Raw genomic sequence first — 11,137 nt, 5'->3', positions numbered from 1 at the left:
AGAAGTACATGTACTCACAACATTTAGCAATAATCCCTCCGACTGCAAGAGAACTGGCTCACTGGATCACTCAACCACTGTTCTGCACAGGATAATGTATAGGGGAAAAGTGCAGCCTGGTGCTGACTTTAATTTTTGTTTTCTCCTGCAGGCAGGTAGAGATAAGGCACAATTGTTGCCAATGGACTTTCAGTAGGTCAAGAATCCTGAACGTTTGAATTGCCCTTTCCTCCAAGTGAGAGGGAAAAAAATCAGTTTCCTGGGCTGGAGCAAACAAAGACTTAGATAAACCTCAAGCCAAAGATAAAGGGAAAAAAGGCCACATGCAGTGGCTCACATCTGTAATCCCTGTATGTTTGGATGCCGAGGGAGGAGAATCCCTTGAAGCCAGGTGTTCCCGACCAGCCTGGACAACACAGTGAGACCTCTGCTCTACACAATTTTTAAAATTAGCTGGGCATCGTGGCACATGTCTGTAGTCCCATCTACTCAGGAACATACAGTAGTAGGATCGCTTGAGCCTGAGTCCTAGGTTGCGGTGAGCCGTAAGTCCTGCGGTGTACTCTAGCTTCGGCAACAGACAGAAACCCTGTCTCAAAAAGTGGGTGGGTGGGTGTGTGAAGACACATTCCAGCCTTGTCTTCAGCTGGGATGCCACTGTGGGTGTCCAAACATTTGAGGTAGAGTCTCTTTTGGCCATGGAACTTTTAAGTCTGTGAATGTTGAATTTAGTGCTAGAGGTTTGAGGGAAATTACAACGAGATTTAAAAAACGAGTACAGTTGATTTTGCTTTTGTTTTTGTTTTGAGATGGAGTTTTGTTCTGTCGCCCAGGACGGAGTGTAATGACGCAATCTCCGCTCACTGAAACCTTCACCTCCCAGGTTGAAGCAATTCTCCTGCCTCAGCCTTCTGAGTAGCTTGGATTACAGGCACCCGCCACCATGCCTGGTTGAGTTTTTTTTTTTTTTTTTTTTTAGTAGAGATGGCATTTCACCATGTTGGCCCGGCTGGTCTCAAACTTCGGACCTCAGGTGATCAGCCGGCCTCAGCCTCCCAAAGTGTTGGGATTACAGGCGTGAGACACCGTGCCCAGCCAAAAACGGGTACAACGGCTTTGTGTTTTGTGGCTGTTACATCTGGATGTGTGATATTAATGGAAAGCTCCAGCAGTTTGACTACTTAATGCAGTTGCCAAAAGCAAGGAATTCATCTTTTCTACAATTCTCACAGGATAAGTGGTAAAGACAAAACGGATGGATGTTATGGAAACCGATTTTTAAATTTTTTCCAGATTCAGGATTTCACCCTGTCCATTTCATAAATATGATGAATCTTTTCACTAAGTTTACCTTATAATGTGTTTTTCAGAAGATACTTTTTCCCTTCTGTTCACAATCTTTCTGGGAAAAAAAAAGGAAATGAAATTTCATCTGGATGATGAAATGAAATGATTAAAGAGATAAAAACTTTTCATCACAGAATACTCTAGGCTGATGTTTTAATAGTGGAGAAAACAGAAAACCTGGCACATGAGCAGAGGCAAGGGAGGGAAGGAAGGCATTGGTTGTCACTGTTTTTCAAAATTGTTACTGCAAACTCTGCACCTTTCCTCAAGACATACTTCCCATGCAGGCTTTCCAAGCCACTGTGAGCCAATGGTAAAACCACACTCACGGGTGGGCCAGTGATTACCTTACAGGCATTCAGGGAAATCAGCTACCAGTTCAGAGCTGTGCAATAACATGTGCAATAACACAACCTTAAGAATGCACACAAGTGTGAATTGATTGGGTCTACGGCATGTATAAAAAGCATGTATAAAAATTGACAGAGATGGGAGGATCACTTGAAGCCATGTGGTTGAGAGCAGCCTGAGTAACACAGTGACGCCCCCCACGCCATTTGAAAGAGTAATTAAATACACTAAATATACTAGGTGGGCATGGTGGCGGCCACCTGCCACCCCAGCTACACGGGAGGTTGCAGTGTGAGGATGATTGCTTGAGCCAAAGAGATGGAGACTGCAGAGAAGCATGGTGATGCCACTGCCCTCCACCCTGGGCAACAGAAAAATACCCAGAGGAAAAGAAGTATGTGTAAATATAGACATAAAATTCTTTATTTCTGTCACAAAAGGCCTTTCTAAGACACACCCCCTACTAAGGGTGACATACAACTCTCTGTTCTCAACGTTTCTGAATCCATGAGAATGGGTGGGCAAGAGACAAACAAAAAATGTCTCGCGTCCCTTTCTTTCTACTACACACAACCGGGGATTCGGTGAGGGAACAGCGGGAAAACCCTGGCCAGACCTGCGTGTGCCTGACTCAGTGTGCATGCCCCTTGCTGCACAAGTCCCTTTGTGGGCATGCGCTTTGTCTGTCTGCCTTCTGTCCCTGCAGAGCTGTGCAAGGAGACGTAGTGATTTCCTTCTGCGGTGCCCACTGGGACTCAGCCAGTAGGTTCGCAGATCAGTCCTCCCAGAGTTGAAGTGTGGGAGAGTGTGAGGAGGAGCCCGTGGGCGCCGTCCACGGCCTCCTAGGGGAAAGGACCTTGCGGTCCCTGTCTTTCTCCCAGCAGGCCAAGATGCAGCATTGTCCTTGCTGTAGTGGGGGTCCTGGACAGGGAAGGTAGCGGGTCCATAGAGCAGAAGAGGGCCTCGTGAACTTGGAGTGAGTTTTGAAGGGGAAACTCTTTGTGGTATTTGAGTCCCGAAGGCACAGGAAACCACCCACAGAGGGCACATTCTGAAGTCCTCAGTGGGGACCTGGGACAGGGCGCAGAACTGTTGGGTGCAGGTGGGGTGGGGTAGGCGGGGCACGGCTGGGCGTGGCGAGGAGGCGGGGCCACAGCCCACAAGGCGGGCACCAACTTCACTGCGCATGCTCTCGGTGCACCCACCTGCGTGCGCGCGTGTTCACTGGGCGGCTTCCCATCGGCCCCTTCGCCACGTGGTGAACGTCGCGGAGCTGTGAGGGTGTGAGGGTGTGAGGGTTACTTTACTGCGGTCCAGACCGTTTCTACCGCTAGTGAGACTCAGCTGGTAGGTCCACAGACCAGTCAGTCCTCCCAGGAGTGGAAGTGTGAGCGAGTGTGAGGAGGAGCTTGTGGCTTTCCAGGGCATGGGGCAGCGTGGTCCGTGGCCTCCCACATAAAGAATCTTGAGGTGATAGTCCTCCTCATGCCCGGGCGCCATCTTGGTCCTTGTGGTGGGTTCCGAACGCCGGAGGAAGTTGCGCTGTGGAGTTGCGGTGTCAAGTGAGGACGGGGAGAGTGCTAGGGATGCTCTTGGAGGTATCCACGTCTTGAAAGGGCCTGGAACCCCGGAGAGAGGACATGTTCCAGACTCCTTCGTAAGGACTTGGGAAAGGGCTGGGTGGGAGGTAAGGAGAGGTTCTTGAACGCAGTGGGTTAGAGACGGGAGCTCACAGGTATATAGAGCGCTTGGCACAGGTGTCCAGTGAGGAGCGCCCAGGGCTTCGTCTCGATGTCTCAGTTCTACAGTGGAGGTTTGAATGAGTGGGACCATGCGTTCCAACAAAACTTGATTTTAGGTGGGAAATGGGCTTATCAGATGGGTGTGTAACAAAAGCCATGGTCACTGCAGTTTTAATTCACCAGCTGTATGTTTTAAAGATCTCCACTATGAAGAGTCCAGTTGTGAAACCAACCTCATTGGAAATAACCCTGTGTCATTGGCCAGGAGCCTTAAGACATTGCTTAGGTAGCTTGACCAATTTAAGGGAGTGTGCACGCATTCGATTCAGAAGGCACACACACTCACTTGCCCCGAGACTTACTTCCAATGTATTACCAAATGTTTTGTAAAAATTGCAAGTTGGCATTTCACTATGGAAGTGGTCAGATATACCTACCCTGTCAAGTGCATTTTCCGAATCGCAGCTTTCCGTTTGCATTGTGAAATATGAATTGGCAAGGAAGATCAAGATAGGCCTATACCGAGGCGATATGTACAGTGGACTCAGCGGGTTAGGCCCACGGGCCCATCACACTGGAAGCTGAAGTGTGAGTGAGGGTGAGGAGGAGACAGCAGGCTTCCGAGGGTCGTGCCTCTTGGTCGGTGACTCCAAGGGAGAAGGGCCTTGAGGCTGTCGTCCTTCTCATGCGGCTCCATGGCTATGGGCCTTCTTGTGTTGTGGGAGTCAGAAAGTACCAAGAAGAAGGGCCTTGGAGTGGGCGGCAGGGGCCGGGGGGCGGCAGTTAGGTGAAGCTGTGGCGATGCTGGGCTTCTGTTGGCAGTATCCAAGTCTCAGAAACGCCTGGAACCCCTTCCAGAGGACAGATTCCATACTCCTCAAGGGGGATCAGGGCTGCGACGGCGTGGGTGGTAAGGAAGGGGCCTGGAAAGCGGGAGCACTCTGGGCTGGTGTTCGCAGCCCCAGGGTTTGTATAGCGAACCTCAGAGGTGCCAGCCCGGTGAGGACCCCCCACAACTGTGTGGCAACTTCTCAACTCCATCTTGGAAGTTCGAGTGGACGGGTGGGGCTCACCATTCCAACAAAACTTCATTTTGGAAGGGAAATGGGCCTAGCAAATGCCTGTGTGACGAAAGCTGTGGGCACTTAAATTTTAATTCTCAAGCTGTATTTTCTTAATTGTCTCACTAAAAAGAGACCAGTTATGAAACGAACCCTCATTGGAAATGCCGTGTGTCTCTTGCCATGAGCCCTAAGGCATTGCTCAGCTAGCTTGATAAGCTTAGCTGGTTGTGCAAGTATTCGATTCAGAAGGCATACACACTCATACATGCCCTCTGACTGACTTTTCAATGTATTACCAAATTTTTTAAAATTGCAAGTTAACATATGGCCTTGGAAGTGCTCAAATATAGTATCCTCTCACGTGCGTTTTTCCGGTCACAGTATTCTGGGGTTTTTTTGTTTGTCTTTGGTTTTGTTTGGTTTGGTTTGATTTTTTTTGAGATGGAGTTTTGCTCTTATTGCCCAGGCTGGAATGCAGTGGCGCAAACTTGGCTGCCTGCAGCCTTTGCCTCCAGAGTTCAAGTGATTTCTTCTGCCTCTGCCTCCCTACTTGCTGGGATTACAGGCACCTGCCAGCAAGCCTGGCTAGGTTTTTGTATTTTTAGTAGAGACAGGGTTTGACCTTGTTGGCCAGGCTGGCCTTGAACTCCTGACGTCAGGTCGTCCACCCACTTCGGCCTCCTCAAGTGCACACTGTTCTATTTGCAGAGTGAAGTATGAGTGGGAGAGAAAGAAAACATAGACCAATGCGACATGTGCGACTTGTTCAGCTGACCAGGCCTGATGTGAGTGACTTAACATTTGATGTTTTCTATTAACAGAATTTTGTTGTTGCTGTCGTATTGTTGTAGAATTAGTTTAGATATATTGATGAAGTTCTCCCATGTTGATAAGAAGTGATCATTGCAGCTCATGAAGGAAAGAGTAACCCAGAGGACTACATACTCGTCGTGTTTGGATGTGTGATCTTGTGCTCCCCAGATTTGACTGGTGATTTCCTCCTCATGCTTATTTATAGCACAGTATACACATTCAACCCGACGTAAATTAAAATGGCGTCCAAAGCCGTTGAGGGTCACAGTCTTAGAGTTACCTCTCTGTGGGAAGCGTGACTTTATGTAGAATAAGTATGTGGAATAGTATTGGGATAGTGTTGGGGCACGTCTTTAAACATGCGTATGATCAGAAGTATCTATGTAATGTGTATATTCATATTATTGACATGCATTGAAAGGAAATTTTTTATCTACACACACACACACACACACACACACACACACACACCTTTTCCCAGGAGCCCAGTGTGCCAAAGCCTCAACAAGAAGAAACACCAGCTGAAAGTCGGGATCGTACACCTGGTCAGAAGAGAGAAGTTCAGGGTGGACCTAAGATTCGAAGAACTGGGAAGGGTAAGAAAGAATGTGTATGGGGGGAGGAGGCCTATGTGTGCATCATGCCTTATGCCATGACCAGTAACAGGAGGATTGGGAAAGAATCTCAAGCCTTTATTGAGAGTTGGCTAGAAACGTGATGGGTATAGTTTGCAGCTTCCTGCAGTCCCTGGGTGTGAAGAATCTTCTCTTTTTCTTCGAGATGCATTTTGTATGCTTGAAAATACACTCCTTCCTAAATCAGATGAAACCATTTAATTGGTTGTATGAAAATGTACATTATTGCACTAATTTAATTTGATCTTCTTAGGATGTTGCAGTGTGATCTTCTCAGCCATGGCGGCCACGGTGTTGTAAGCACCCTTTAACAGCACGTGGAGTGCCAAGTCACCATACCTTATAACACCCTGAATAATGCCTATTTGCAAGGGGATGTTAACGTTAACCTCATTTTGTAAATAAGAAAACTGCGGCCAGGTACAGTGTCTCACGCATGTAATCCCAGCATTCTGGGAGGCCGAGGCGGGCAGATCACCTGAGGTCAGGTGTCTGAGAACAGCCTGGCCAATATGGTGAAAACCTGTCTCTACTAAAAATCCAAAAAGTAGCTGGGTGTTATGGCACATGTCTGTAATCCCAGCTAAGCCTGCTGAGACAGGAGAATCACTTGAGCCCAGGCAGAGGAGGTCGCGGTGAGGCGAGATCGTGCCACTGCATTCCAGCCTGGGAGACTGAGTGAGACTAGGTCTCTAAATAAATGAATGAATAAGAAAACTGAGGCTCAGAGACTGAGACTTAACCAAGAACACTTGACTCATGGAGAAAGAATTTATATTTTGTGCCAAGGTTTGCATTCTTCCCACCATCTATGTTAGAAAATGTGAATGATTTTGCTTAAAACTGCTTAATAGTCAAATAATGTCTGTACTGGAACATACGTCAGTATTGGCTCAGGAATAAATGCAGTTCAGTGAAGCAGGATAGGAACCCCAGAAAAGAGGCCAACGAACGACAGCCACTGTTTCCTTTGGTGTGTATTTTTGACAGTATGTTTGGTAAAAGGTGGATAATTCAGGACACTGGCCTACAGGTAACTATATTAGTAGGATTTTTAAGGGGCTTTTAAAAGTCATTTCAGTATTTTTATAATTATAAAACTCAAAGTATGATAAGATTATCACGAAACAAATTGTTTCCTCAACAGATGGCATTTTCAAACTCAAGATAGACAGAATTTTGGCTATGGGCCATTTTAGCAATTCACTGTTAAGGGGGTTCTAGGATATGACAGCGATCAATGCCCATTAACTTCTTTACACATCAGTTACCATACTCTCATTGGAAGACAGTGATTTTGCTGCTGTATTTTGTACTGTTTCTTAATGACATTCATGTATGGAAAGTCACATATAGGGCCTTCGGACCGAAGCGTTACTTTAATTAAGATTAACCCCAACATTTTCAAGGTACCTCAACAGGGGATGAGTGTCATGACTATAAGATTTGTCATAGGCTCACCAACACATCGATTTACACCTTCAGAAAATTACATTAACTTTTGATTAAAATGCTATCTGTGGGCAGTCTTCAGATTTCCCGGGTAGCTATATGTTGATAATACACAGTGGTAAAGTATGGGGAATGTAGGTGTGGTGTGATTTATCCTCAGATTGTCATTTAAGATATCATAATACCTGGAAGACAAAGATGGGACGTCTTTGCATCACATTTATTACCACAGCAGCGTACAGGCTTTTATCGCGTAACACTGAGGAAAAGAATGTGATCATTTCCTCATTTATCATTCTTGTTTCGCTGCTCCAGCCTATATCCTTTGTATTTTTTAGTGCCTGGCCTGAAAGCTGATCTCCAGGAGCTGTCTCAGTCAAAGACTGGGGGTGAATGCGGAGAAGGTCCTGATGTCCAGGGGAAGATTCTGCCAAAATCAGAGGAACTTAAAATGCCAGAAGGAGGTACGTTATCCATTAAGATGCAAAATTATTTGCTTTCTGTCTTCCACAATATTATACTTTAGATAATAAAAAGAGAGAACATTACTGCCCCTTGAGAAACAGTCTGAATGCAGACTTTGTTCGGAAGGTAGTTCAGACCCCAGAATCCTGACTGCAGAACTGAAACACTATCAGATACAGACAGAAATTGGGTCAAAGCTGTATTTAATCATCAAATAAAAAAAGTTTTCTTCTGAGTATCACCAACAGCTAACAATTTTCAGACTATTTTCTCATTTCTGCTTTTCTCAAATACATTGTAATGCCACCTTGTATGAAATATGCTGACCCTGAAAGAGACTCTAGTACCAGCTCTAACACAATTTTTGAGATTCTGAACAAATCTCGTAAGTCCTAAACCCGTTTCTCTTTTATTGAAAGTAGTGAATGCCCATCAGATAGATTCAAATCCACTTCCACTTCAGTGCTGGTTTCTGGATGCTCTAGTTCTGTTGGAGAGAGTGCAGAGATATTCTTATGTTCATGATTTGTTTCTCATAATAATGAGCTTCAGTCCAATTACAATACCCAAGTTGAGATTTCATTGTCCCTAAGACAATGAGTGGGCACTCTGCTTGATGTTCGTTTACCTGTACGGAGACTTTCATGGGTGTTCTTGGATTTTCTCAAATCCTAAATTCTCTCAGGCTGTTAAAAATTGCATTTTTTTTTTCACACGGAGTCTCGCTCTGTCACCCAGGCTGGAGTGCAGTGGTCTGATATTTGTTCACTGCAACCTCCGCCTCCCGGGTTTAAGCGATTCTCGTGCCTCAGCCTCTCATGTAGCTGAGAGTACAGGTACATGCTCCCATGCCCGACTACTTTTTTAGTTTTAGTAGAGTCGGGGTTTCACCATGTTGGCCAGGCTGGGATCGAACTCCTGATCTCAAGTGATCCACCTGCCTTGGCCTCCCAAAGTGCTGGGATTATAGGGGTTGAGCCACCTCCCTTGCCAGACCCAATGATTGCATTTTAAAGTCTTCCTGCAGTGAACCCTTGAATGACTGAATAATAAAATGGAAAGAGACAAGTCACGTTTTCTGGCTCACGAAGTAGGGATCGTGCACGCAAATCTGTGATGTCCAAGCTGGTTGTAAGATGCCTGTGGTAGGCATGCTTGCTACTCTCCTGCAAGTCTTTGTGAACCCCTGTGTGTAATTAGACTGAAGACACACATGGTAACCTCTAACCATATCAGAGGTTATATATTACAGGTTTCTGCCTTGAGTCTTCAAACGATACGATTTAAACTTCCAAGACTCTAACGTACTAAGTCCTGAGTAGTCTACATAGGTATCTTTTATACATATTTTCCAAATTGCTGACTTAATTAAAAGAACCTCTGAATTGAAAGGAAGCACTGCATGTTTAGGGCAGAAATTATCTAGATGTCTGTACTCCACGCTGCTGAACAACTTCATTAGACTATTTACATTAAAAGATTGCTTTCACACGATTTCCAGGAGCCTATTGAACAAACTTCAATTGTATTCTTAGGATAGTCATAGCATTAGAAGTATGTCTTATTAAAATAGACAGTAAATTACATGATACGAGAAAATAATATAAATAAAAAAGTGATAAATGAGTCACAGAATAAACTTAAGGGAAAAGGACACAGGCAGTAAATGAAAGAGGCGAATCATTAGCAAAAGTAAAACTAATCCGAAAGTAATACATTTGATAGATCTTTTTTTTTTTTTGAGAACTAGCTGGGAAGGGAGCATCCAGTAGATTAAACAATCTAGAAGAAAATGGAAAAGGCACAACATGGAATATGAGTGAACAAGACACAGGTATTGAATGTAGGGCATAATTGAAAGGGAATACATTCCTGAACACTAATGTTTTCAGAGTGTGGATGAAACAAACGGTTGAAATGCCAGAAATGCCTACATTATTTAATATATTCCTGTAATACGTCAATATCTGAACATCACAAAGGCTGTGGAAGAACTTGTGAAATTTGCCAGTTGTCCCTCAAAAACAGTTAATTTTAGAAGGAAATATTTAACTTTTCCATGTGTCTAACTCTTCGATTTGTTTCCCTCTCCATTTCTTTTTTTTTTTTTTTTCCACACTGGTTATGATGTATAACTCTTTCACATTTTAATATCAATCATGATAGTGATACCTTAAAACTTATATGACCATTTAATTAATTATACAAACCAGAATACTTTCCAGTGAAAAATGTGTCATTATTTATATTGACATAAGGACTCTAGGTGAAAACTGGATGCAAATGGTTAGTGTATGTTAAAGAAAAAAGAAGGGCAAACTAGCTCAAAGGAATATTATTGCACTTCCACACAATAGAGAGAAAAAACACAAAACTGTCCTTTCTGTTCACTTCACTTATGTATTTCCTAATGTGACATTAACTGTTCTCTCAAAAGATAGTTTTCGGACTATTTGTTTCAAGCCAAAACATTAAATGATACATTGTTTCTGAAGGATTTTTTTTTCAGAAATTCCTTCTGTTTCTTAGGTTTTTGTGTTCTGCCTGTAGTTTGAGTAAAACTCGACACAATGTTTCCTATCTAATCTAAGCCCGTTTTAATAGGTTCACTTGATTTAATGTGTTCTGGCCTTGGACTGTCTTTTGGTTTCCTTCCAGCATGAAAAGCAGGGTGTGCTCAAACAATGTTGCTGCTGTATATGCACGGAAGTGTATCATCAAAGTCCCTACAGAGGTCTAGTTGAATGTTAGCCATATGGTGACTTTTAGGCTTCTGTTTTTAGTCCATTGTATAAAACGAAAACTTTGATGTCCTTTGCATACCTTTAATTTCGTCTGAATACCGTTGTGCTAGTAATGTTCCCTCCTGTTATGTTTCTCTTGCAGCGGAAGGGAAACCTCAGGTTTAAACGAAGACGAGCTGAAAGAATGCAAACTGAATTTCTCTGAGATGTTTGACTTTTAAAAATCTCAGTAAAGTTTTCCAGTTTTCTCCAAAGAAGCGTTGCACATGTTTTGTTCATTTATTCTCATGTAATAGACACTATTGAAAATTTTGGCCTCGTGCAGTTGCTCACACCTATAATCCAACACGTGGGGATGCTGAGGCAGGAAGATTGCTTGAGCTTGGGAGATTGAGACGTGCCTGGGCAACGTGGCAAAAACGCCTTCTCTACAAAAATAAATGAATGCATGCATGAATGTATACATGTATGTGTGTAGATGTGTGTAGGTGCAGTCCCAGCTACTCTGGAAGCTGAGGTGGGAG

At 44.1% G+C, this 11,137-nt stretch overlaps 1 long non-coding RNA gene across 3 annotated transcripts; it reads left to right on the top strand.

The window, feature by feature from the left end:
* The first annotated feature begins 2,958 nt into the window (after positions 1-2,958).
* Positions 2,959-10,912, top strand: LOC118151145 (uncharacterized). Of its 3 annotated transcripts, none has more exons than XR_013531762.1 (5): positions 2,959-3,045; positions 5,213-5,289; positions 5,799-5,913; positions 7,743-7,868; positions 10,756-10,912. It is a non-coding gene; the product is annotated as an uncharacterized LOC118151145 (long non-coding RNA). The 3 variants fall into 3 exon arrangements; XR_013531763.1 differs by having other exon boundaries at positions 2,959-3,168; XR_013531764.1 differs by lacking the exon at positions 2,959-3,045 and adding an exon at positions 3,209-3,355.
* The last annotated feature ends 225 nt before the right edge of the window (positions 10,913-11,137 follow it).

This window comes from Callithrix jacchus, chromosome X (genome assembly GCF_049354715.1).
Source record: "Callithrix jacchus isolate 240 chromosome X, calJac240_pri, whole genome shotgun sequence".
NCBI lineage: Eukaryota > Metazoa > Chordata > Mammalia > Primates > Cebidae > Callithrix > Callithrix jacchus.
Note: the sequence above shows the minus strand (reverse complement) of the source record. Positions and strands in the feature narration are given on the sequence as shown.